General features: G+C 40.3%; 1 pseudogene; it reads right to left on the bottom strand.

The window, feature by feature from the left end:
* Positions 1 to 235: 235 nt before the first annotated feature.
* Positions 236 to 26,464, bottom strand: part of LOC120287147 — a 90,272-nt pseudogene continuing 64,043 nt past the window's right edge.

Here is a 26,464-nt window from a genome sequence, read left to right as displayed (position 1 = left end):
TCAAGTTGGAAGGGTGGCCACTGGGTAAACCCCAGTGGTTACCATTTGAGTACATTACATGCAAGAAAAAGAAAAAAAAAAAGAAAAAAAACCTCCATGTTTCCTAAGTAATCTATGTAAAATAAACTTCGATATCTTCCAAGGTCTGAGCCACTTATGCCCAGTAGAAAAAACAAAGCGGAAACTATGAAGAGGACATAATTTTCCTTTGGGAAATGCCACATCTTTAACCCTCTTACTTCTTGATAAATGAAATGCCCTCCTGGATACTCGCCGCTAGCTCTCTCTTTGCCTTTTCCAAGCCAGTTCTACAGCTTAATAAACAAAGGATTGAAAAAAAAAAAAATAATCATCTTCCTTTGATCTAATCACAGTGGACCTAAAATTTTTGAGATTATTAGAACTCCAGACCTTTCATACTCATTCAGCAGGCCAAGGGGAAGAACCTCCTCAGAACAGCACCACTGAGGCGCACTTTGGATGCAAAGAACGGAAGCTTGGTCACCTGAAAGATGGGGACAACAATAAAGAAATTCATTGGTCATTTCAGTTTGAATTTGAGAGAAGTAAAAAGATTAGATCTTGATTTGCAAGACCTCAAACCTGGGAAGCAACAAATGCTCACCCGACAATGCCGCGTCACCCTAAAACCTATGCAGCCATGCATCGGCAAACTTGACAGCAGTATATGCCTGCATATTTCATTTTTACGCTATTTAAGCATGTGAAAAGAGTCTGCATATTAAAGAGCCATCAAATTTCTTGTTCATGAAAGAGATCACACTACATCTCAAGGGCGTAAAAAAGGACTCACCATTGACAGCGTTACCAAGCCAGCTCCAGCTTTGGCCTGAATGTTGTCAAAGCACAGACGTACACAATTCAGTTGGCTTCAAGACATGATATAGTGAAGCATACAAGTGAAGACTAAGACGTTATGTCAAAATTTCATCACGGAAATAGATGCAGAAAAATCCAATTTCGAATAGATATCAACGATCACTTCAAGATAAGCTTCTCCACTGACTGTCAAAATGCAAGTCACTCTCTAAGCCGTAACAACAAAAGATGTGTGCTACTCTGTCTCTACATTCTTTCTGTTACCTTCCTTGGTTTTTTATTAATGAGGACCAGACAACGTAATAAGAAATGAAGATATTCTCCCCAGCTGCTTGCTTCTGCCTATAGTCGAGGACAAAGTAATCACCTTGTACATAATTTCATACAGGAGGTGTCCCATTAATTCCATACAGATATTCATTAATACCTTTCTTGTGTCGTAAAAGTGGATAGGTTGCCAAAGTGGCATTGGTAGACCGAATTCCTTGACCTCTACAAGTAGAGATGATAACAAGCTCTCTAATGTTCAGTACGGGATTTTATGCCCACATGGACTTAAGTGATTATTGCAAAAATGTCATCCTTCTTACAAAGTGATGGATTTATGAGATGGGCTTAAGGCCCGTCCGCCCATGCTGGGCCCAAAAAGCCCGGCCCACGGGAATAGGGCCCGTGGATGGGGGAAGGTATAAAAGGGAGGAGAGAGAGAGAGATGGCACCGGTTGGAACGTACGTACGTCTTCCCTTCTCCCGCTCTCTCTCTCTCCCAAAATGAAGAAAACAGTGAAGCGCAAACGGCGACACCGTCTTCCCTTCAAGGCGAATTGACATCATCGGATCAGAATTTCTTCCTCTTCTTCAGCGTTGGTGTCTAATCTATGGCTAACAAGGTACGCTCGAATCAGTGGTGTGCTTTAGGATCGGTGATACGTGGTTTTCTCGGGCTTCGCTTCCGCATTGATTTAGGGGTTCGATTTAGTGTCGAATCCGATTTTTGGGGATTCGTTATTCCCAACATTGGTATCAGAGCCCTAGTTCACGTTTTTCCCGATCAATTTGATGTTTTTGATTGATTTTTCGCGAAAGAACTTCGGCCGTACGGATCGGGGCGAAAAATCCCGACACCCGAGCGCTGTTCGGCCATTTTTCTGAGTTTTCGTAAGTCAAAATTGAATTCTGAAAGCACTGGGTGAAAGAGGTCGTCGAGACGAGTCTGGCGACATGTTGCGCGTCACCGGAAGATGCCGCACGCGCCTGAAGCGCTGGCAATGGCCAGCGCGTGCGCCACACGCACCGGTGACGAACCGGCACGTGCGCGCCGGCGACCGGCGAAACGGCACGCACCGGTATGTGGACCGACGCGTGCTGACGTCACGTGATGACGTCACCGTGACGTCATCCAACGGTCGATAACCGCTCGATGACGTCACCGATGACGTCATCGCCGACGACATTTAGCCGGGCGGTAACCGGCCGGCGACTCGACCCGACAACCCGACCCGAACCGCGACGCCCGGCACGCGCGGCACGTGCGGACCGTTCGCCCGAACCGGCCCGACCGGTCTTCCCGGTCCGACCGGCGACCGTTGACCGACCGTTGACCGACGACCGTTGACTTTGACCGTTGACCCGAAAAAAAAAAAAAAAAAAAAAAAAGGATTTGTTTCTTTTTCATGTATGCCTATGTGGTTTATATGTAATCAAAATAATTTATTCTGCATTTGTTCCATGAATTTTGGAAAATTATGTATTTTCCCTTGTGTAAATTATGGATTATGAGTAATCCATTTTTAGTTCTGCATTTGTAGCAAGAACTATGATGCGTTATGCACGGATAGCTGCAATCCCGAGAACGGACGAGGGAAATGCAAGACTTAAAAAGCTGATGTAAGATTTAGCTAATTATCCGTGGCATAACGGTGATTTAGTATCACATATGGTCAAGGTCAATCAGATGATACAAGAAATCATCAGTAATGGTTATCTTATGCCTGATTTTGAGAAGGTGCCGGCTTTGATAAACACTCTTCCACCTGAATGGCAAGCAGTGTTAGATTGGCTATGGGAGGTCAACGTGGTCCCGGGTTATAGAAGGCTGGTGGAAGCTTTTGTAAGAGAGTACTATAGGATTGAGTTGGCCAAAACTTCAACCCTTAAATTGTGCACTACGTGGCACGAGTAAATGCGCCTTGGTGGCGACATGAAAGCTCTCCAAAAGTTTTTCCATGGTTGGCTAATGTGCCTTCAATTTTCTCAGATGTTTTGACTAATAGATTAGAAGGGACATTCCATAATTATTTCTTAGATTAATTGTGAGATTTTTTTTTGGATGTAAATATCTCTTTCCATGTTGATATTTTTCTTTGTATATATTGCTTAGTGTAATGTATAGTTGTATTATGTGAAAGCACTGTTATTCTATTGGATGTTAGATAATATTTGCTTTCTGTTACTGCTAATTGCTGTGGGTAGTAATAGAAGTTTTTGTAACTACATAGAATTGATTTTGCATATGACAATCATATTAATGATAGTTTTAAGTTAAGATTTTTGGAGGATGATTGGAAACATAGTAACCTTTTGATTCTGAAGCCTTACTTGAAATTATTTATTAATATGATGGGTCTATGCAAATAGGGATGCATAAATGATAGGCATTAATTATTCGTGCATATAAGTCTGATGTGTTCAGATCGATGGTTTCAGCAACTAAGAACATAATTGCTGATATGAACGGCAACGATTGTGGAATATTGAATACGAAGATTCAATATGTGCTGGAAAAGCTAGAAGCACTAGAAGCTCTTGACCATATTATGGAAGATCTAGAGGATGCTGTGCGCCACCTTGAGCTAGTAGAGGATTGCCTATCGGCATTTGAGCTGAAAATAGACATTGGCTATGCTGGTTCTAGCTCAGAAAGGGCTTTGAGCTCTAAGCGCAAACGTATTGATTCGTTCAATACGTGGGAAAGCAAAGGATCAAGTCCTTATTGCAAGAGATCAAAAGTTAACCAACACAAGAGAGGAAAATGTCCTCAAATGGAGAAAATGTCAAGGGAAATGTGTTACAATTGTGATAAGAGAGGTCACTATGCTCGCGACTGTCGTGAGCAAAAGAAAGTATACACCTCTTGTACATTTGAGAACTTTGATTATGTGTCAAGTTCTGAATTATTGGCTGGATTCAATCCTTTGTGGACTGTAGATTCAGGAAAGACAGACCATGTAGCGAAGGATAGAGAATCCTTCGTGGAATTCCGACGATACCGACTGGAACTAAGTGGATCTATGTGGGATATAACTCCAGAAATGAAGTTAAAGGGATTGGCACCTGCCAATTGAACATGCGTGGTGGACGCATCTTGTTCCTACATGACGTTCCATATGCTCTAGAGATTCGTCGAAATTTAACGTCTGTTTTGGTGTTGGTTAAACTTGTTTTTTATATGAACTTCCATAATAGAGGTGTAGATTTGTGTTTAGATACAAACTGCTATGGTTGTGGTCACTTTCTAGATGGTTTTATTGTACTAAATGTTGACTATGGTGATGTCAATATGTTATTCCCTTGTTTCACGTTTTTTACTTCATGTGATAATGATGTGAATGTGTGGCATACTAGACTTGGTCATATTGGCCAACAACATATGAATAGACTAGCCAAAGAGGGCTTGTTGGGCAATATTGAAAAGTCGATTTGTCCATATGTAAGTATTGCCTAGAAGGGAAAACGACAAGGAAACCATTTGGAAAAGATAAAGAGCTGAATTTCCTTTGCATTTTAATCCATTATGATGTCTGTGGTTCAATGAATGTGAGAAGGAGGCATGGGGCTGTTTATTTCATCACTTTTATAGATGATTATACTCGATTCAGATATATCTATTTGATTTCTCATAAATCTGAAGCATTATGTTGTTTCAAAAGGTTTATGAACTTGGTTGAAAATCAATTAGACAAGAAAATAAAAGTATTTAGATCCGATCGAGGTCGAAAATATTTATCTGATGAGTTCAGAAAATTATGTGATGAAAAAGGAATAGAAAGACAATTATCTATTCTATATACTCCTCAACAAAATGGTGTTGCAGAGAGAAGAAACAGAACCCTACTGGAAATGGTTAGGTCTATGATGGCGCATGCTAACTTACATATCACTTTTTGGAGTGATGCGTTGTTAACGCACGCCTATATACTTAACCGAGTGCCTTCCAAATTAGTTATTTCCACTCCATATAAGTTATGGATAGGTAGAAAACCAGACTTAAGTTTTCTTAAGTCATGGGGTTATGCTGCCTATACTCATGAGTCCTCTCACAAGTTTGGGAAATTAGGTCCCAAAGGAAATAAGAGTATTTTCATGAGATACTCCGAACACTCGAAAGGGTATGTGTTCATAGGTGAGCAGGAAAGTGGGAGTATAACTGAATTTGAATCACGGGATGTCACATTCTTAGTGAATGAATTTCTTAAGGGAGAAATAGGAGAAGATTACTCCCTATTTGAGACCTTGGATCAGGATAATGATGTTAGTGGAGTTCATCCAAGTGGGAGTAATATGAGAAGTGATGAATTGAATTCAACTCATTCTCAATTGCAATCACATGATGATACGACATCATCATTACTTAATTCAAGTGGGAGCATAATGGGGAATGATGTGCTAAGTGTACAATCTCCCATACGCTGAACAAGTCGCCAAAGTATTCCCCGTCGATGTTTTGACATTGAAAGGGAAACTTTTATTGTTGCTCCACAAGATGAGGATGAGCCAAGAAATATTAATGAGGCTCTGAATTGCCCTAATAATGAAAAATGGATTCATGCAATGGAAGAGGAAATGGAGTCGATGAAATCAAACCAAGTCTGGGAACTGGTTGATCTGCCAAAAGGACGCAGAGCTATTGGGAACAAATGGGTTCTCAAAATAAAGCAAAAGGCTGATGGCTCGATAGAAAGGCATAAGGCTCACCTTGTGGCGAAGGGGTATAATCAACAGGAAGGAATTGATTATGTAGAAACATTCTCTCCTGTAGTGAGATTTACCTTGATTCGCATAATTCTGGCAATAGTGTTTGGTATGGATCTTGAGTTACATCAAATGGATGTAAAGACTGCTTTCCTCAATAGAGAATTAGAGGAAGAAATAAATATGGAACAACCTGCTGGTTTCATAGTGAAAGGTCAAGAAGAAAAGGTATGTCGACTTTGGGGGTCGATATATGGCCTTAAGCAGTCGTCAAGACAATGGTATATACGTTTTCATAATGCCATAATGGCATATGACTTTACAATGATAGACAAAGGATCATTGTGTATATATCAAAAGATCCAATGATCAATTTGTGATCATATCATTATATGTTGATGATATATTGATTGCCGGAAGCAATATGGAGTTTGTTAATACTGTGAAGAATTGATTATTTTCCAACTTTGATATAAAAGACATGGGTGATGTTGCATACATTCTTGGAGTTAAGATTTCAAGATTGCGAACCCATAGACACTCTTATTGCAAAAGGTGAAGGATTGAGCCATAGACTGTGTCCAAGGACTCCACAAGAGAAGGAACAAATGAAACATGTTCCTTATGCTAGTGCTGTTGGAAGCTTGATGTACACTATGATGTGTACAAGACCTGGCGTATGTTTTACAGTTGGAATGGTGAGTAGATACCAATCCAATCCAGGTCCAGCACAATGAAAAGCCGTTAAAAGAATACTAAGGTATCTAAAGGGGACTGCTGATTATACGTTGAGTTATTATAGAAAGGATCTGCGACTCTAAGGCTATTCTCGATGTTGATTGGGGAGGAGATTTAAATAAAAGGAAATCTACCTTTAGGTTTGTTCTCTTACCGAATAATGGCACCATGTGTTGGAGCAGTAAGAAACAAAAGAATATAGCCTTGTCCACGATGGAATTGAGTTCGTGGCATTGTCGCAGCAAGATAAGAAGATGTTTGGCTTAAGAGATTATTGGATCATTTAGGTGTTATTGGAAGTGCTGCAGATTTGTTATTGGTTAATTATGATAGCCAAGCAGCGAAAGCGTACACCAAAGATCCAAAATATCATGGCAAGACCAAACATATAGATACCAAGTATAATTTTGTCATGGATATGATTGCACGAAAAGAGGTGAACTTAGAGTACATACTACGCATAGAATGGTAGCAGATCCTATGACAAAGCCAGTACCTAGAGATGTGTTTTGTGGCCATATGAAATCTCTAGAACTGCGTAGAGGCTAATGTACTGAATATTATAATTTTCCCTAAGTGTTCACATATGATGAATTTATGTTTTTCATCATTAATGCCTATGAATCTTTGTTTGATCTTTATGCATCTTAATGCTCAATGCATTACTTTAAGTTAGGAAAGTATGTCGGACAGATATGAGATTAGCCCACTCACACGGGTAATCGCCTCTATTTACTGTGTGATAAATAGAGATGAGACTGTTTTTAAGCTTATTATCTTGGTGATAATCGAGAGCTCAAGCTTAAAACACGTATGTCGCCTTAACTGGTGTTAAGATGAGGACATAATACTTACTATGTCCGAGAGTAAAATACCCCACATATTTTACTTTATCTGTCTATGATGCCGATGTGAGTTCTGATGAATTTAGTGAATGAGTAGATACGTGAACTCAAGTTAGACATTGGGTATGTCTGAACTATCATCTGTACGGTATTGAAAGGTGTAGACATACGCTCCATGGGAAATGAGTTGATACCGTAATACGTATTTCATACTACCTATGCATGAGACGACCAATAAGGGTGGCAAAAGTTTGATCTCAACTTTTTTATGTCGTGTGAGACTCTTGAGGAAAAGAGTTCCTCAATTTTTTAGTCCCCTCATGACTCTTACTTATTCTCAAGATTTCTATTTAGTGTTTGCTATCTTAGGATGTTGCCAATGGTCATGAGTTTGATTCGATCTAATGGGGCATTTCTAGAAAAGCAAGCTGAACTGAAATTGAGAGTTTGAAGGAAAGAGGAAGATCGATTTTGGAGAATCACATTGTAGTTTTGTATTCACCGGTTAACCAATTATGACTATCTTTGGGATAATCATAATTGTGAATACAATATATATATATATATATATATATATATCATTGTTTAAAAGAGATCAAGAGAGATATAAATGTGATCGATCGATCTAGGGTACGCATACTAAATCTACTCGGAGTGTGATGCCCATTATGAGCTGCTATATATTCCTAACAGATGTATGGCAACGAGCTCTCAAAGTATGCTTGGTCGCACGGATTATTCACTGGTATGAATGTTGAAGAGAGGTTAAGAGAATCTTGTTCGGCCCACCATGTGCGAGTGGGAGATGATGGATTTATGAGATGGGCTTAAGGCTTGTCCGCCCATGCTGGGCCCAAAAAGCCCGGCCCACGGGAATAGGGCCCGTGGATGGGGGAAGGTATAAAAGGGAGGAGAGAGAGAGAGAGATGGCACCGGTTGGAACGTACGTATGTCTTCCCTTCCTGCTCTCTCTCTCTCCCAAAAAAAGAAAACAAAGTGAAGCGCAAAACGGCGACACCGTCTTCCCTTCAAGGCGAATTGACATCATCGGATTAGAATTTCTTCCTCTTCTTCAGCGTTGGTGTCTAATCTGTGGCTAACAAGGTACGCTCGAATCAGTGGTGTGCTTTAGGATCGGTGATACGTGGTTTTCTCGGGCTTCGCTTCCGCATTGATTTAGGGGTTCGATTTAGTGTCGAATCCGGTTTTCGGGGATTCGTTATTCCCAACACAAAGAAACTACTCAGTAGAGTACATCTTCGAAATGGCTTGTGAATTTAACGAATTTACAGACTCTAACATGATTAAGCATGTAGTCATGTGTCTAGGATGTTTGCTTGCTTGTAACTATGTATTCCTTAGGTAGCCTAAATACTCCGAAGCTTTTGTCCAAGACCTTGACAAAATGAACATCACTAGAACAGCTAAAGCACTATTATACAACCTGAAACCCAAAACTGAGGATTCAAACGGAATGTGATATGATGGCAATACTGCCTACATTGACATCTAAATCCACATAAATCGAAATTTGTTTACATCAACAACTTCTGTGTTGCTATTTTGGATGTGTGACATCAGGTGATCTTGTGGAATGAAAGAACAAGTTGGTTTAATCTACAGAAAGTGCAATTTTTAACGGCGTTGCTGTGTGGAATCAACAACTGGAGGCATGAACTTCGCCAGGATCAAGACCTAGTACTTCTGCCTACAAGGAACATAATAGATCAGATATCTGATGAGATATTTTAGCGAACACCTACAATGCAATACCATGGGAAAGGACAAAAGTTGTTGGCTTTTATGGCATTGTCTTAAAACTGGTATCTTGTACAGATTTTGCTGCCTGAGCGTTAGTACCAAGTATCTATGACCATAAACAATCTGATGATCATGAGAAGAGAACCGATAACCCTCACTAGCACATAACAGCGGTTACGTTAATATTTCACCCCAAGCAGTCAAATAAATGGGGCTTCTGGACTCTGCTGCTTGACTTGGAAATAGCCCGATTTTATTAACTTCACTTCTACACCTTCCACATGATCCACTACAAGAGGCATTAGCCTATTTAATGAAAAACCAGATCCACTTAGATATCTTTTCGAAAGCTGGGAAAAGGTTAGATGCCCTTGGAAAAAGTTATCAACAGCAGGTACGCAAGACATAACGTTTGAGACAAAAGAGGGCGATAAACAAGGTAAAATATCCTTCTATCTTTCTAGGCACACATACAAAGCTGACAACCTGATACTCCGTACTCTGTTAAGATGCTCGATGCTTCTTGATAGTATTAGCTAGACAGCAGAAGCAGGAGTGATACGTGCCACAGAAGTATTTGCTCTAACTACGTCGAGCATGGTAAACACCCAACAGTCTCTTTGGATCATAAGTGCCGGGTCTCTTGAAAACTTTGGCTGCAATGGGAACTTTGGAGTTCACAGGGTTGCTAATCAGGTTGACACTAGCTTTCGGGCAACATTTGGCAATTTCATCCCAAAGGGTTCTGACCATTCCAGCATTTATGTTGACGATTCCTCCACTTGTTGCTGTCCCAGAAATCCACCGACCTGATAATAGAAGCAACTAATTAGTCCGACTCAACCATGATATCGAGCTCACTCATCCGAACAGCTAATCGAAACAACATCCCCAAAGAACGATCAACAACATGAAATTCCGTCTACATTTAAAGCCTAGCAATTCTGTTCATCCTAGATCCAGCAAATAGCAAGCGAATTGACGATGGGAGGGGGAACTCACCACGCCACGGGTATCCATGTGGCTGATATATCAGTGGTGACACCCGGAGTATTCACAACACCATACAGATGGAAAAAAACAGAGACGAGCGAGTTGATCTTCGTCCACGCTGCCAGAGGCTGCCCAGTCCCTCCAGCTGCTCCCAGGATCGCCACTTTAACTCCCGGTGCCGCGCACCAGTGGGTTCAGTTATTTCAGTTGACACTACGTTTCTGGGCAATCCTGATCTGTGGTGGTCTTACTTGGGTCCCCGCAAGGACGGGGTTGTGAATGGGACTCATCCACCACTTGCTAAGGGTCCACTCTCACCCTCAATGAACCTACAGCTCGTGATTGGGTTGCTCGTCTGCTCGATTGTGTTCGTGTTCGCTGTGACAATCAAGGCCCGCTCGGTGACGAAGGCGGGCGAGTACGGCGCATGGAAGATGACCGCGTTTCCACGCTACGACGTCATCTGCCGTTGTCCGAGTACATTACCCAGCGGGAGCCCCCGGCGAGGTCCTGCACAATATTTTTGAGCTAATTAAAGAGACGAAGAAAATGTTAAATTCTTAAATCAACTAACGATTGATTACTATAATAATATCCACCACTACTCGATATCTCAAATATTTTATTCAAAAGAAAAGATATCATCATTTCAAATGATAAATTGATGAACCAAAAATGGCAAAAATTGATCCACTCCATCCATATAAAGGGTGCTCAGACCCTTTTAATATTTTTTAGTGGGGGATTGTGGTGCGGAACACAAAGAATCAACCCTTAATTTTTATTTTGGAATTAAGGCATTTGAAATCCTAAAACTTTCAATTGATTCATGATTTAGGCCGGTACTCAAACGTAATGGGTCAAACCACGGATCCTTGTTTTATGCTTCGCATATTTTATTGATGTAGTTTTGATAGACCATGAGACACACTCCGCTTGGCACGCCATTGGGGCATTTATACATTGGACTAAAGATGAAGATAATAATCGATTGTGTGTTTAATCCGTGTGATCATATGAAGAACTTGTCTGTCATCGATGGAATTTGGGGGTGATGTTCGATGGATTTCGGATGTCATTCACGGGAGTGTTTATCGGAACAATGCCCGATGGATTTTGGATGCCCGACAGAATTTAAATACCGTGCCTAATGAGGTGGGACGATGCCTCGGAGGTTTTAGGAAAAGCCGTAGGATTTTGGCTATATGTGTATAATAATTGGACTCGAGATAATATAATGTTATGGGATATTATGTGATTCTCGAAGTGTTAATCAAGTGTGAGTTATTTGAGTATTATGTGCATACTGTGGACATTGCTGTAGGTCTTGTGCATGATGTGTAAGACACATGTATAATTTAATTGTCATTTTTAATGATTTGGAAGGCACATGCATGTTATAATACTTGTTATTTATAACGTGAGAGACGCATGGATGTTTTAGAAGTCATTATTTGAGACCCGATGGCCATGATGATATTTTAGAAACTAATATTTGACACGTGAGAATATTATTGGCTATTAATTGCATTATATGAGGCACATGTGAATTTTATACTATTATTTAGGACCTAAGAAACACGTGTATGTTGTTGAAGTTATTAACTGGCACATTTAGAATTTTTATGAGTATGAGATATCTTGTAGATTTTTGATAGGACGGATGTCTAGGTAGATGAAAAGTTTACTTTATGTTCAGATTAAGGCAAGCAAAAGATTTATTATTGATCCACCATCGACAAGTGGGTGTCGACTTCGTAGGTTTCTCAAACGAGGGATTTGCCTATACGAAGTTTAGGCGATTTACTTACTAAGTCATACTCGCCATTGTCTTTTTCAGACTTGTAGATATGGATCCGCCGCCCGCACGTTTCATGCATTTTGGGATACCTATGAGTATGGAAGTCACGATCATGGATATACTTAGGGAGGATACCATGTACCGAAGGATCACTACTACTATTAAGGTTAAGGAAGGCTGCGACAATCTCATCCCCTAGAGTTATTGACCTTGGTACATGTGGTTCGACAGGGACCTCTTCGAGCCCCTTCATAGGTTCAGTGGAACGGTTGGACCAGATGAGAACGATGGCACGCCCGATAGCCCAATAGGTGACACCTGAGTAGTCAATCCTTGTAGGAGTGCTGTTTTTATTTAATAACTCCCTAAAAGAGATAGGCTTAACCCGAAGCTTATGAACCCCCCGCTATCTTTTTGGAGGATGTATCAGATTGGCCTAATGACGGGCTTGTAAATTAAACGATTCCATCTAAAGAAGTAGATAAATAAGATGTATATTTGCTTATGTGTTTTCCTTGCTATCTCTTTATGTGATTGTTGATTGGGTGTTGATGTTGTATGCTTCCGCTTGCATTTAATTGAAAGATAATAATCGATGGATTGGCAACGCCTCTTGGGATGTCGTATAATTAACCACCGTTGGATGTCGCGTACCCGAGGTGGGGGCATAAAGGTTTGGGGCATGACATTCTTGTTTAATTGGTATCAGAGCAGGGTTAATACTTGGAGTGAAAAGGTGCGTGGGAATCTTGGGATAGTTAGCTAGAAAAACATTAAACATTCATGCATGTGATTGTTGATTGCATTCTTAGTTAACATTCTAGATGTCTAATCTTTTGTTGGAACTTATAGAGCAAGTTTCCTCTAGAACTCCTTTAGCTGCAACATGAGTACTCGGGAACCAAGGAACCCAAAAGAAAGGACTACTCAGGACCAGTCAATTTCAAAAGAAAAGTCGCAAGAGGATCTCCAACTAGATGGAATTTTGCAAGCACTAGAGAACATAAGAAATATCATGGAACAGTAGGGTCAAAATCAAGCTACTGTTGCCCCTGTTAATGTCCCAATTGCTGGAATTAAGATGGGTAATAGAAATCGCGAATGACCAATGCATGGACTAGTTGAGCAATTCTTGAAACAACGACCCTCAAATTTTCTAGGTCAGATGATCCCCAAAGAGGCAATTTTGTGGATTGACGAGCTAGAGAAAGCCTTTACACTCTTGAGGTGTTCAAGCAAGAACAAAGTGACATTGGTAGTGTACCAATTGTAGAGTAACGCCAGTTATTGGTGGAAGGTTGTCGCGACCTATTTTTTTTGGGTTATGAACCACCTAGGGTTTGGCTAATGGATTGTTAAGCTTAAACTTAACTCGGGCTCTCCCAAGCCCATACCAATTCGCGACTTAGGTTTGAATTCTTAACATGCAAATTGATTTTATTTAGAGTCGCCACTAATCAGTTTATGGTAGGTCGATTAGACACCTAAGTAAAATAATGGGAGAATTACGTTACTCCTACGAACCGAGACTAAGGGTACGGGGACTTGATTACATTAGATTTCTCTAATGCCCTTTCGGTACCATTCTTTTTATTTTCAAAATGTTTGGCAATTGAATTGATTTTAAACTAACTTCCTAACATGTGAGGTGATCATACATGTGCGCATACCACCAATTTAACACTCAAAAAAGCAATTAAATATTGCAAAACATACCTAGGAGCAACGAAAGCATATGCATTGTTAAATCAGAATTCACATCAGCAGCCCTAAATATGATTTCTAATTAACACGCAATTTCAATTTTTGTTTTCACTTTATTTAATGAAAATCATGACTTATGCAATGCATGTTAATAATCTAATATGACATGGCAGCATGACCTAAACTATATGACATGAAGAAATGCAATAATTAAATGCAATCTAAATGACCTAATTCTAATGACATGCAATGCGATGCAATGACATGCAAAATTATTTGAACTAAGATGTCATGCCGCATATAATTTAGCACGCGAGCTATATGTCATGCGACATTTATTAAATGATTTAGTCTAATGACGAGTAAGTTCTAATTAAATGAACCTACATGACATGCATTTGATATTTCTATTTAAAAATGCAAAAATGATCTAGCTAGATTAACATTCTATTTAACTTAAACTAAGGATCAAGTTACATTAAATCCTAATTTAAACTAAGATATTATCCTAATCTAACATGTAATTGATCTAATATGCAATAACGTGCAGAGCAAGCCCTAATTCTACATAACATATGCATGATTTTTTTATCTTTTATTTTTATTTAAAATTCAAAATTTAAAATTACCACGTAATTAAACACGCAACTAAAATCTTAAATTAATGCATTTTTTATTGTTTTTCGAACTAAAATCCCTATCCTAGCTATGCAAGATAACAAGAAATATTCTAAAACAAACTGAATCCTAATTCAATTTTTTTTTTTTTTGGATTTTTAGTGATTCTCCAAAACAAACCATTATCAACTAAACAGTAAATCTAAACAATCAAGATATATAATCAAATAAAGGATCAAAATAATCGAAAAATAACCCGTGTCTCACAGGTCAAATTAACGATTATCATAACCCTAATTATCACAACAAAGAGTTCAAAATAACTAAAATCTGATCCGAATTCTTACGGATCAAATTAATAGTTATATTGATTCAACACTTAAAATACTATCGACAAATCCCAGAAATTATTATAATAAAAAAATGATCCGAATTCTTACGGATCAAATTAGTAATTACAATAATTCTAGGGAATATCATGTGGATAATGCCTACAAAATCCATAAAATAAAGATCACCCCAAAACATAAAACAAATAGAAAAATAGAAATAAAACTACCTAATTTCTTTTCCTTTTTCTTCCTTTTGTTTTTTTTCTTTTCCTGCTTTCTTCACCCACGGCCGAGCGGCTTCGGTGGATCGCCGGAGATTAGGTCGCCGGCGTTCAGAACTCAGGCGAGGACCGGCAATGGGTAGATCGGTAGCGAGCAGTCTGGCGGCAGCAGCAGGTCGCGGGTGGCGTCGGGACGAGCTCGCGGGTGCAAAGGGATTCCGGCGGCGTGGTGGGCGGATCGCGGACAGGGCAAGGGAAGCAGCGTCGTCACGGATCAGCTCGGCGGTGGCTTCGTCGGGTTAGTGGAGCGGTTCGGCAGCAGCGTCGGAATCGTGGGTCGGTGCGGGGCAGTGAAGATTGACTCCGGCAAGGGACTTCGGCGAAACAGGGCACCGGCGAGGGGGTGTCGCAGGGCGCGAGGCCTGCTGTCGGGCACCGAGGAGACGCGAGCAACAGCGATGTGGGCTCTGGCGGCGTTGGGTCGCGGCAGGAATAGCGGCACGGTGGTGGCTAGGCGTCGGGTCTCGGCTCGGTTCGGCAGCAGCGTCGGTGAGGCACAGCTGGGCGAGCAGATCACGGACTGAGTGGTGCAGCAGCAGCTTTGCTGGGCTCTCGCAGGTTGCCGGTGAGGCGGAGGCGCGACGTTGATTTGGGGGATGGTGATGCGGCGTTCAGCGAGCAGGAGCGTCGGTTTGGTGCGAGCAGCGCGGCTGGGCGGCGGTGCGAGCTTGCGGAGACGAAAACCGAGGGAGTCCGGCGGTGCAGCGGTGCGGCGGCAAGCGGTCGCGGGCGAAACGACGTGCGGCTGACGGTGGAGGAAGCTTCGCGGATGGAGGTTGCAGAGGAAGGGCAGTGATTTGGGAAGATGGTGAATAGTAGGGGTCAAATCACTCCTTTACTTTTCTCCTCTCTCCCTCCCTCTCACGTCACTCTCCTTCTTCCTTCGTACTCTTTCTCTCTTTTTACTTTTTAAACTCCACGGATGGCTTCTCTCTCTTCTTTCACTTTTTCTTCTCTGTCTTCTTTTTTCCGACGAAGAGAAAAACACCTCTCTTGACCTTTCTCTTGACCTTTTTCTGAATTTTTTTTTCAAAGAAGCTCCTCCCTCTGGTTCATACGCGGATGGCCTTTTATAGGGAAGGAATTGGATTTTCAAATTATTCCTCGAATCAACATCCGCAATATTTTTCACAAAATTCATCCCTTATTGATAAGGATTCGAGATTAAGATAAAGATTTTCTCTAAATCCAAATCTTTCAAAGCCAAATCGCAATATTTTTTTAGCTATCTGCCCTATCTAAAAAAATTCATATCCCGATTGAAATTTCAAAATTAATTTTCCCACGAGATAATTTTCGATCATTAAAAATATGGGCTTAGGCCGACTTGCTCGTTTCATGGGCTTAGTCCAACTAATTTGAAACCATCCGCCTTCCGTCCAATAAAATGCAAATAACAAAAATAAATGCAACCTATATCTATATGCTATGCAATTAATAAAATTAAACCATAATTTCATATGCAATAAATAAATAAATTAAATCGTCAAAATTTAGGTGTCAACAAAGGTCATGAAGGAAAGAGTATTTCTTGTAAGTACGGTCCCGAACTAGAAGGCCTTTGTTGAAATGCTCAATGGAAAGTATTTCTTTGAGTGTGCTCGTGATCGGAAGATGGCAGAATTCCTACAACTTCGTTAAAATCATTTGACAGTTGACCAATACGAGGCAAAGTTCGCGGAGCTGTTGAAGTACGCCCCCAGATTGATTGAGAACCCAGTGAATAAGACAAAAAGATTATGTGATAGATTAAAGCCCGACATCCAAAGCCAGTTGGTGCCGTTGAATCTCAAGGATTATAACGAGTTGTACGAGCGACCTTAGCTATTAGAAAAGGATTCATTAGAACGAGCAGTTGCGACAGCATCGCATTATTTGTCTCCTCGGAACAACCAACACGTGGGCAAGAGGTTGATGATGGGAGGTAAATGTTTCTTCCCTCCCACTAAGAAGAACAACAATGGGAATCGGTGTACACTCTTGGTAATGCATGCTGCCTTTGCGGGAGAAGGCATGGGAACGCTCCGTGTCTAGCTCAAATATGAGCATTTTACAGATGTAGCCAACAAGACCATCTCTTAAGAAACTGTCTCTAACACCGACTAGGGATATAGATGTTGCCACAACAAGTGAGGCCCGAATTTGGAGCCGCACCGTAGAACAACCCCAACCGTCCACCATCTTAAGGAAGAATGTATGCAGTTACCCATGAAGAGGCTAAAAACTCTCAGACTATGACAACTGGCGCAATTTCCTTACATGAACATGCTACTTACGCACTATTTGATACAAGACCGACCCATCCGTTTGTTGCTGAGCAGTTTGCAAAATCAGCTGGGTTAGAATCTAAACTGCTAGAAATGATTCTTAGTGTTTCCACCCTGATGAGAGATGAGATGTTGTCCACCGTAGGATGTCGAGGGTATAAAATAGGTATAAGTGGTCGAGAAGAAATTATAGATTTAGCTATTTTGGCCATGTATAACTTTGATGTCATCATAGGGATGGATTGACTCGCTAGGCAACGAGTTGTTGTAGATTGTCATAATAAGGTGATTCAGTTTAACCCACCCGACCATTTTAGTTATAAGTTCATAGGAAACAGAGGAGAACCCTTCATACCCTTAATTTCGGCACTTGAGGTACCTGGACTTCTGAAGGAAGGTTGCCAAGATTATTTAGCAACGGTGGTGAACATCTCCATTGAAGAACCAAGAATAAAAGACATCATTGTGGTATGGGATTTCCCCGATATCTTTCCAAAGGAATTACCAAGATTGCCCCCAGCGCAAGAAATAGAGTTTGTCATTAAACTAGCCCCTGGAACAAAGTTGATTTCTAAAGTCCCCTACCGAATGGCTTTATCAAAGTTAAAGGAATTAAAGGTACAACTGCAAGAGTTGCTTAATAAAGGGTTTATCCACCCTAATGCATCCCCATGGGGTGCACAAATTTTGTTAATGAAGAAGAAAGACGAATCGTTGCATCTTTGTATCGATTATCGACAACTCAATCAAGCTACCATCAAGAGTAGGTACTCGTTGCCAATGATTAACAATTTTTTTGACCAACTCCAAGGAGCTTTAGTATTTTCCAAGATAGACTTGCAATCGGGTTATCATCTGTTGGGTTTGTCGGATTCCCAAAATCAGATTCGACACTAAATCGAACCCCTGAAACGAATGTGGAAGACGAGCCCTGGAAAAACATGTATCACCGATCCTAAAGCACACCACGAAATCGAGTGTACCTTATTAGCCACAGATTAAACACCAACGCCGATAAGAGGAAGAGAAAACTGATCCCGTTCGATCTAATGACATTGATTAGCCTTGAAGGGAAGAGAGCGTCGCCTTTTGCTTTTGTTTTTCTTTTGGAGGGAGAGAGGGAGAGGAACGTACGTACATTAAAAATGCCAAAAGGTGCGTTCTCCCTCTCTTTCCTCCCTTATATAAGTCCCCTCCAAAAAAGAAACGTACCCCTTCATCATATCCCTCCATCCATGGGCCCTAATCTTATGGGCCGGGCTTTTAGGCCCAACATGGGCGGACGGGCCAACTTAGGCCCATCACATAAAACCATCATCTCCCACTTGCACATGATGGGCCGAATAGGATTCTCTTTACCACTCTTCAACATTCATACCGGTGAATAATCCGTGCAACCAGCATACTTTGAGAGCTCGTTGCTATATCTTTGTTAGGAATATATAGCAGCTCATAATGGGCATCACACTATGAGTAGATTTACTATACAGTACCATAGATCGATCGATCACATTTATATCTCTCTTGATCTCTTTTAAACAATGATATATATATTATTTCACAATTATGATTATCCCAAAGACAGTCATAATTGGTTAACTAGTGAATACAAAACTACAATGTGATTCTCCAAATTCGATCTTCCTCTTTTCTTCAAACTCTCAATTTCAGTTCAGCTTGCTTTTCTAGAAATGTCCCATTAGATCGAATCAACTCATGACCATTGGCAACATCCTAAGATAGCAAACACTAAATAGAAATCTTGAGAATAAGTAAAAGTCATGAGGGCACTAAAAATTGAGGAACTCTTTTCCTCAAGAGTCTCACACAGCATAAAAGTTGAGATCAAACTTTTGCCACTCTTATTGGTCATTCCATGCATACGTAGTATGAAATACGTATTACGGTATTAACTCATTTCCCATGAAGTGTGTGTCTACACCTTCAATACCGTACAGATGATAGTTCAAACATACCCAATGTCTAACTTGAGTTCACGTATCTACTCATTAACAGAATTCATCAGAACTCATATCTGGCATCATAGATAGATAAAGTAAAATATGTGGGTTATTTTACTTTCGGACATAGTAAGTTTTATGTCCTCATCTTAACACTCAGTTAAGGCGACTTATGTATTTTAAGCTTGAGCTCTCAATTATCACCTAGATAATAAGCTTAAAAACAGTCTCATCTCTATTTATCACATAGAAAATAGAGGCGATTACCCGTGTGAGTGGGCCAATCTTATATCTATCCGACATACTTTCTCAACTTAAAGTAATGCACTAAGCATTAAGATGCATAAAGATCAAACAAAGATTCATAGGCATTAATGATGAAAACACAAATTCATCAAATGTGAACACTTAGGGAAATTACAATATTCAGTACATCAGCCTCTACGCAATCCTAGAGATTTCATATGACCACAAAACACATCTCTAGGTATTGGCTTTGTCATAGGATCTGCTACCATTATATGCGTAGAATGTACTCTAAGTTCACATCTTTTCGTGCAATCATATCTTTGACAAAAGTTATACTTGGTATCTATAGGTTTAGTCTTGACATGATATTTTGGATCTTTGGTGTACACTTTTGCTGCTTGGCTATCATAGTTAACCAATAATGAATCTGCAGCACTTCCAATAACACATAAATGACCCAAAAAATCTCTTAAGCCAAACACCTTCTTATACTGCTGCTGATAATGCCACGAACTCAACTTCCATCGTGGACAAGGCTATAAACGTTTGTTTCTTACTACTCCAACATATGGCACCATTATTTAGTAAGAAAACAAATCCAGAGATAGATTTCCTTTCATCTAAATCTCCTCCATAATCAACATCAGAATAGCCTTAAGTCGCAGATCTTTCCTTGATAACTCAACGTATAATTAGCAGTTCCCTTTAAATACCTTAGTATTCTTTTTTAATGGCCTTCCAATGTGCTTGACCTGGATTGGATTGGTATCTATTCACCATTCCAACTGCAAAACATATGTCAGGTCTTGTACACATCATAGCATACATCAAGCTTCCAACAACACTAGCATAAGGAACATGTTTTATTTGTTCCTTCTCTTGTGGAGTCCTTGGACACAGTTTATGGCTCAATCCTTCACCTTTAACAATAGGAGTGTCTATGGGTTTACAATCTTGCATACTAAATCGTTCAAGAACCTTATTTATATATGTTTCTTGCGAAAGAGATAACGACCTCTTCGATCTCTTCGAAATCTCTTGAAATCTTTTCACTCCATATCCTTCAATGTAAATCAGCCTCAAGAATGTATGCATCTTCACCTCCTTCATCTCAAAGTTGAAAGATAACCAACTTTTGACAGTATTAACAAACTCCATATTGCTTCCGGCAATTAGTATATCATCAACATATAATGATATGATCACAAATTGATCTTTGGATCTTTTGATATATACACAATGATCCTCATCAATCATTGTAAAATCATATGCCATTATGGCATTATGAAAACGTATATACCATTGTCTCGATGACTGCTTGAGGCCATATATCGATCTCAAAAGTCGACATACCTTTTCTTCTTGGCCTTCACTATGAAACCAGCAGGTTGTTCCATATATATTTCTTCCTCTAATTCTCCATTGAGGAAAGCAGTCTTTACATCCATTTGATGTAACTCAAGATCCATACTAGCCACTATTGCTAGAATAATGCGAATCGAGGTAAATCTCACTACAAGAGAAAATGTTTCTTCATAATCAATTCATTCTTGTTGATTATACCCCTTCGCCACAAGGCGAGCCTTATGCCTTTCTATCGAGCCATCAGCCTTTTGCTTTATTTTGAGAACCCACTTGTTCCCAATAGCTTTGCGTCCTTTTGGAAGATCAACCAGTTCCCAAACTTGGTTTGATTTCATTGACTCCATTTCATCTTCCATTGCATGAATCCATTTTTCCTTACTAGGGCAATTCAGAGCCTCATTAATATTTCTTGGCTCATCCTCATCTTGCGGAGCAATCATAAAAGTTTCCTCTTCAATGTCAAAACATCGACGGGGAATACTTTGGCGACTTATTCGCCATACGGGAGATTGTACACTTTGCACATCATTCCCCATTATGCTCCCACTTGGATTAGATAATGATGATATCGTCTCATTATGTGGTTGTAATTAAGAATGAGTTGAATTCAATTCATCACTTCTCATATTAGTCCCACTTGGACGAACTCCACTAATATCATTATCTTGATCCAAGGTTTCAAATAGGGAGTAATCTTTCCTTATTTCACGATTCTTAAGAAATTCATCCTCTAAGAATGTGACATCCCGTGATTCAAATTCAGTTATACTCCCACTTTCCTGCTCACCTATGAACACATACCCTTTCGAGTGTTCCGAGTATCTTATGAAAATACTCTTCTTTCCTTTGGGACCCAATTTCCCAAACTTGTGAGAGGACTCATGAGTATAGGCAGCACAATCCCATGGCTTAAGAAAACTTAAGTCCGGTTTTCTACCTGTCCATAACTCATATGGAGTGGAAGTAACTGATTTGGAAGGCACCCGGTTAAGTATATAGGTAGTAGTTAACAACACATCACTCCAAAAAGTGATAGGTAAGTTAGCATACGCCATCATGGACCTAACCATTTCCAGTAGGGTTCTGTTTCTTCTCTCCGCAACACCATTTGTTGAGGAGCATATGGAATAGACAACTGTCTTTCTATTTATTTTTCATCACATAATTTTCTGAACTCATCTAATAAATATTTTCAACCTCGATCGGATCTCAATGCTTTTATTTTCTTATCTAATTGATTTTCTATCAGGTTCATAAACCTTTTGAAACAACTTAATGCTTTAGATTTATGAAAAATCAAATAAACATATTCGAATCGAGTATAATCATCTACAAAAGTGATGAAATAAACAGCCCCATGCCTTCCTCTTAAATTCATTTGACCACAAACGTCAGAATGGATTAAATGCAGAGGAAATTCAACTCTTTTACCTTTTCCAAATGGTTTCCTTGTCGTTTTTCCTACTAGGCAATGCTCACATATGTGCAAATCGACTTTTCAATGTTTCCTAACAAGCCCTCTTTGGCTAGTCTATTCATACGTTGTTGGCCAATATGACCAAATCTAGCATGCCAAACACTCACATCATTATCATATGAAGTAGAAGATGTGAATTGGGAATAACAAATATTGACATCACCACAGTCAACATTTAGCACAATAAAACCATCCAGAAAATAACCATAACCATAGTAGTTTTGTATCCAAATACAAATCTACACCTCTATTATGGAAGTTCATATTAGAACTAAGCTTAACCAACACCAAAAAAGACACTAAATTTTGACGAATCTTCAGAGCATATAGAACATCATGTAGGAACAAGGTGCGTCCACCACGCATGTTCAATTGGCAGGTGCCAATTTCTTTAACTTCAGCTCTGGAGTTATTTCCCACATAGATCCACTTAGTTCCAGTTGGTATTCGTCGGAATTCCACGAAGGATTCTCTATCCTTCGCTACATGGTCTGTTGCTCCTGAATCTATAGTCCACAAAGGATTGGATTCAGCCAATAATACAGAACTTGACACATAAGCAAAGTTCTCAAATGTACAAGAGGTGTTTACCTTTTTCGGCTCACAACAGTTGCGAGCATAGTGACCTTTCTTGTCACAATTGTAACACATCACCCTTGACATTTTCTTCACTTGAGGACGTTTTCCTCTCTTGTGTTGGTTAACTCTTGATTTCTTGCAATAAGGACTTGATCCTTTGCATTCCCACATATTGAACGAATCAATACGCTTGCGCTTAGAGCTCAAAGCCTTTTGAGAGCTAGAACTAGCATTGCAAATATCTATTTTCGCCTCAAATGCCTTTAGGCGGTCCTCTGCTAGTTCAAGGTGGCACACGGCATCCTCAAGATCTTCCATAACATGGTCAAGAGTAACTAGTGCTTCTTTCTTTTCCAGCACATATTGAATCCTCATATTCAATATTTCACAATTGTTGCCATTCATATCAGCAATTACGTTCTTAGTTTCTGAAACCATCGGTCTGAACATATTAGACATACATGCATGAATAATTAATACCTATCATTTATGCATCCACTTTGCACAGACCCATCATATCAATGAACAATTTCAAGTAAGGTTTTAGAATCAAAATGTCACTATGTTTCCAATCATCCTCCAAAAATCCTAACTCAAAACTATTATTAATATAATTGTCTTATGCAAAATAAATTCTATGAAGTTACAAAAACTTCTATGAACTACCCACAGCAGTCAACAATAACATAAAGCAAATAATATTTGACATCTAATAGAATAATAATGCTTTCACATAATACAACTATCCATTACACTAAGTAATATATACAAAGAAAAATATCAACATAGAAAGAGATATTCACACCCAAAAACATCTCAAACTAATCTAAGAAATAAATAGGGAATGTTCCTTCTAATCTATCAGTCAAAATATCTAAGAAATTTGAAGGCACATTTGCCAACCATGGAAAAACTTTTGGAGAGCTTTCATGTCGCCTCCAAGGCATTCACTCGCGCCATGTGGCGCTCAATCTAAGGGTTGAAGTTTTGGTTAACTCAATCCTATAGTACTCTCTAACAAAAGCTACCACTAGCCTCCTATAACCCGAGACCACGTTGACCTTCCATAGCCAATCTAACACTGCTTGCCATTCAGGTGGAAGAGTGTTCATTAAAGCCGGCACCTTCTCAAAATCCGGCATAAGATAACCATTCCATATGATTTCATGTATCATCTGATTGACCCTGACCACATGTGATACTAAATCACCGTCATGCCACCGATAATTAGCTAACTCTGTCATCAGCTTTTTAAGTCTTGCACTTCCCTCGTCCATTCTCGGGATCGCAGGTATCCGTGCTTAACGCATTATAGTTTCTGCAACAAATACAGAACTACAAATGGATTACTTATAATACATAATGTACATAAGGGAAAATACATAATTTTCCATGATTCATGCAACAAATGAAGAATAAAAAATGGATTACTTATAACCCACATAGACATAATTGAAAAAGAAAAAACATTTTTCCTTTTTTTTTTTTTTTGGTCAACTATCAAAGTCAACGGGTCAACGGTCGTCGGTCAACGGGTCAACGGCGGCGGGTCGGGCGGTCGGACCGGACGGGTCGGACCGGTCGGACCGCCAGGCCGGGCACGTGCCTCGCACGCGCGGCGACCGGTCGGATCTCGGGTCGGGTCGCGTCTCGGGTCGGGTCGGGTCGGGTCGGCCGGTGACCGACCGGCCAATGGTCAACGCGATGACGTCATCCCAGCGGTTACTGACCGTTGGGTGACGTCATGGTGACGTCATCACGCATCGGTTCGCCGACCGGCGCATGCCGGTTCATTGGCCGGCGCCGTCGCGCACGTGCCGGTTCGCCGACCGGCGCGTGTGGCGCACACGCGTTGGCCGAGCTAGCGCTTCAAGCGCGTGGCGCCCACGCGCAGCGGCTTCTGGCCGCGCGTGTGGGCGCGTCCGGCGTCTCCCGGCAGCATTCCACCCATCGACGAACTTGTTTCAACGAGCTCTTTCACCCTATGCCATCAGAAATCGATTTCGACTTACAGAAACTCGAAAAAATGGATGAACAGTGCTCGGGTGTCGGGATTTTTCGCCCCGATTCGTGTCGGCCGATTATTTTCACGAAAATTCAATCAAAAATCATTCATAAACATGAAAGGGGTCGGGAAAACATGAACTAGGGCTTTTATACCAATGTTGGGTTTGTCGAATTTCCAAAATCGAATTCAACACTAAATCGAACCCCAAAAACGAATGCGGAAGACAAGCCCGGGAAAAACATGTATCACTGATCCTAAAGCACACCACGAAATCGAGCGTACCTTGTTAGCCATAGATTAAACACCAACGCCGGTAAGAGGAAGAGAAAACCGATCCCGTTCGATCCGATGACGTTGATTAGCCTTGAAGGGAAGAGAGCGTCGCCTTTTACTTTTGTTTTTCTTTTGGAGGGAGAGAGGGAGAGGAACGTACGTACGTTAAGGTGTGTCTTCCCTCTCTTTCCTCCCTTATATATGTCCCCTCCAAAAAAGAAACATACCCCTTCATCATATCCCTCCATCCATGGGCCCTAATCTTGTGGGCCGGGCTTTTAGGCCCAACATGGGCGGACGGGAGGATAAAGAAGGAGGACATTCTGAAGATGGCATTGCAAACCAGGCCCATCACATAAAACCATCATACGAAAACTGACCGTAGCTCTAGTTTTGACAATATCGTCTAGCCCAGGAGGTTATGAGATCTACAACGATGCCTCTCATAAAAGGCTAAGTTGTGTGCTAATGCAACATGAAAGAGCAGTGGCCTATGTATCCAGACAACTGAGACCATACAACCTAATTCAGTCAACCCATGATTTGAAACTGACCACAATCATCTTTGCCCTAAAGATTTAGAGAAATTATTTATATGAAGAAAGGTTCACAATCTACTTAGACCACCATAACCTAAAGTACTTATTTTCCTAGAAGGAACTAAATATGAGACAACGATATTGGATGGAACTTCTCGAGAACTACGATTGTGATATTCTTTACCACCTCGGGAAAGCCAACAAGGTGGCAGACGCTCTCAATCATAAGTCAACTATCGCGCAATTGATGGTTTGAGAGTGGATTCTTGTTGAAAAAATTTGAGATTTGGAGTACACATTTGAGGTAAACCATCTTTCTAGTCTATTGGCTACCCTTAGAATTGAACCGGAAGTGTGGTAAAAAATCAAAGCATTGCAACAAAATGACCTCGAAATCCAGAAAATTTGAGAGGAAGTTTCATAAAAGAAAAAACTAGATTTCCAAGTGATGGAAGACAGAGTATCTAAATTCTGTGGGCGATTGTGCGTATCCAACAATGCAGAACTTAAGGAAGAAATCATGTTGGAAGTTCATCGAAGCAACTATAGCATACATCCAAGTAGCACAAAGATGTACCGGAATCTCTGACGATATTACTAGTGGAACGGCATAAAGGTTGATATCGCCAAACACATCACCAAATGTTTGACATGTCAACAAATAAAGGCACAACATTGTAAGCCTAGTGGATTACTTCAATCACTATAAATTCTAGAGTGGAAATGGAAACGCATCATGATGGACTTCGTTATGGGACTTCCGAGAAGTCAAAGAGGTTATGATTATATATGGGTAATAGTCGATAGGCTAACAAAGTCAACCCATTTCTTTACGGTACAAAAGGATTTTTCATTAGAAGAA

This window comes from Eucalyptus grandis, chromosome 8 (genome assembly GCF_016545825.1).
Source record: "Eucalyptus grandis isolate ANBG69807.140 chromosome 8, ASM1654582v1, whole genome shotgun sequence".
NCBI lineage: Eukaryota > Viridiplantae > Streptophyta > Magnoliopsida > Myrtales > Myrtaceae > Eucalyptus > Eucalyptus grandis.
This window is presented reverse-complemented; position numbering and strand designations above follow the sequence as displayed.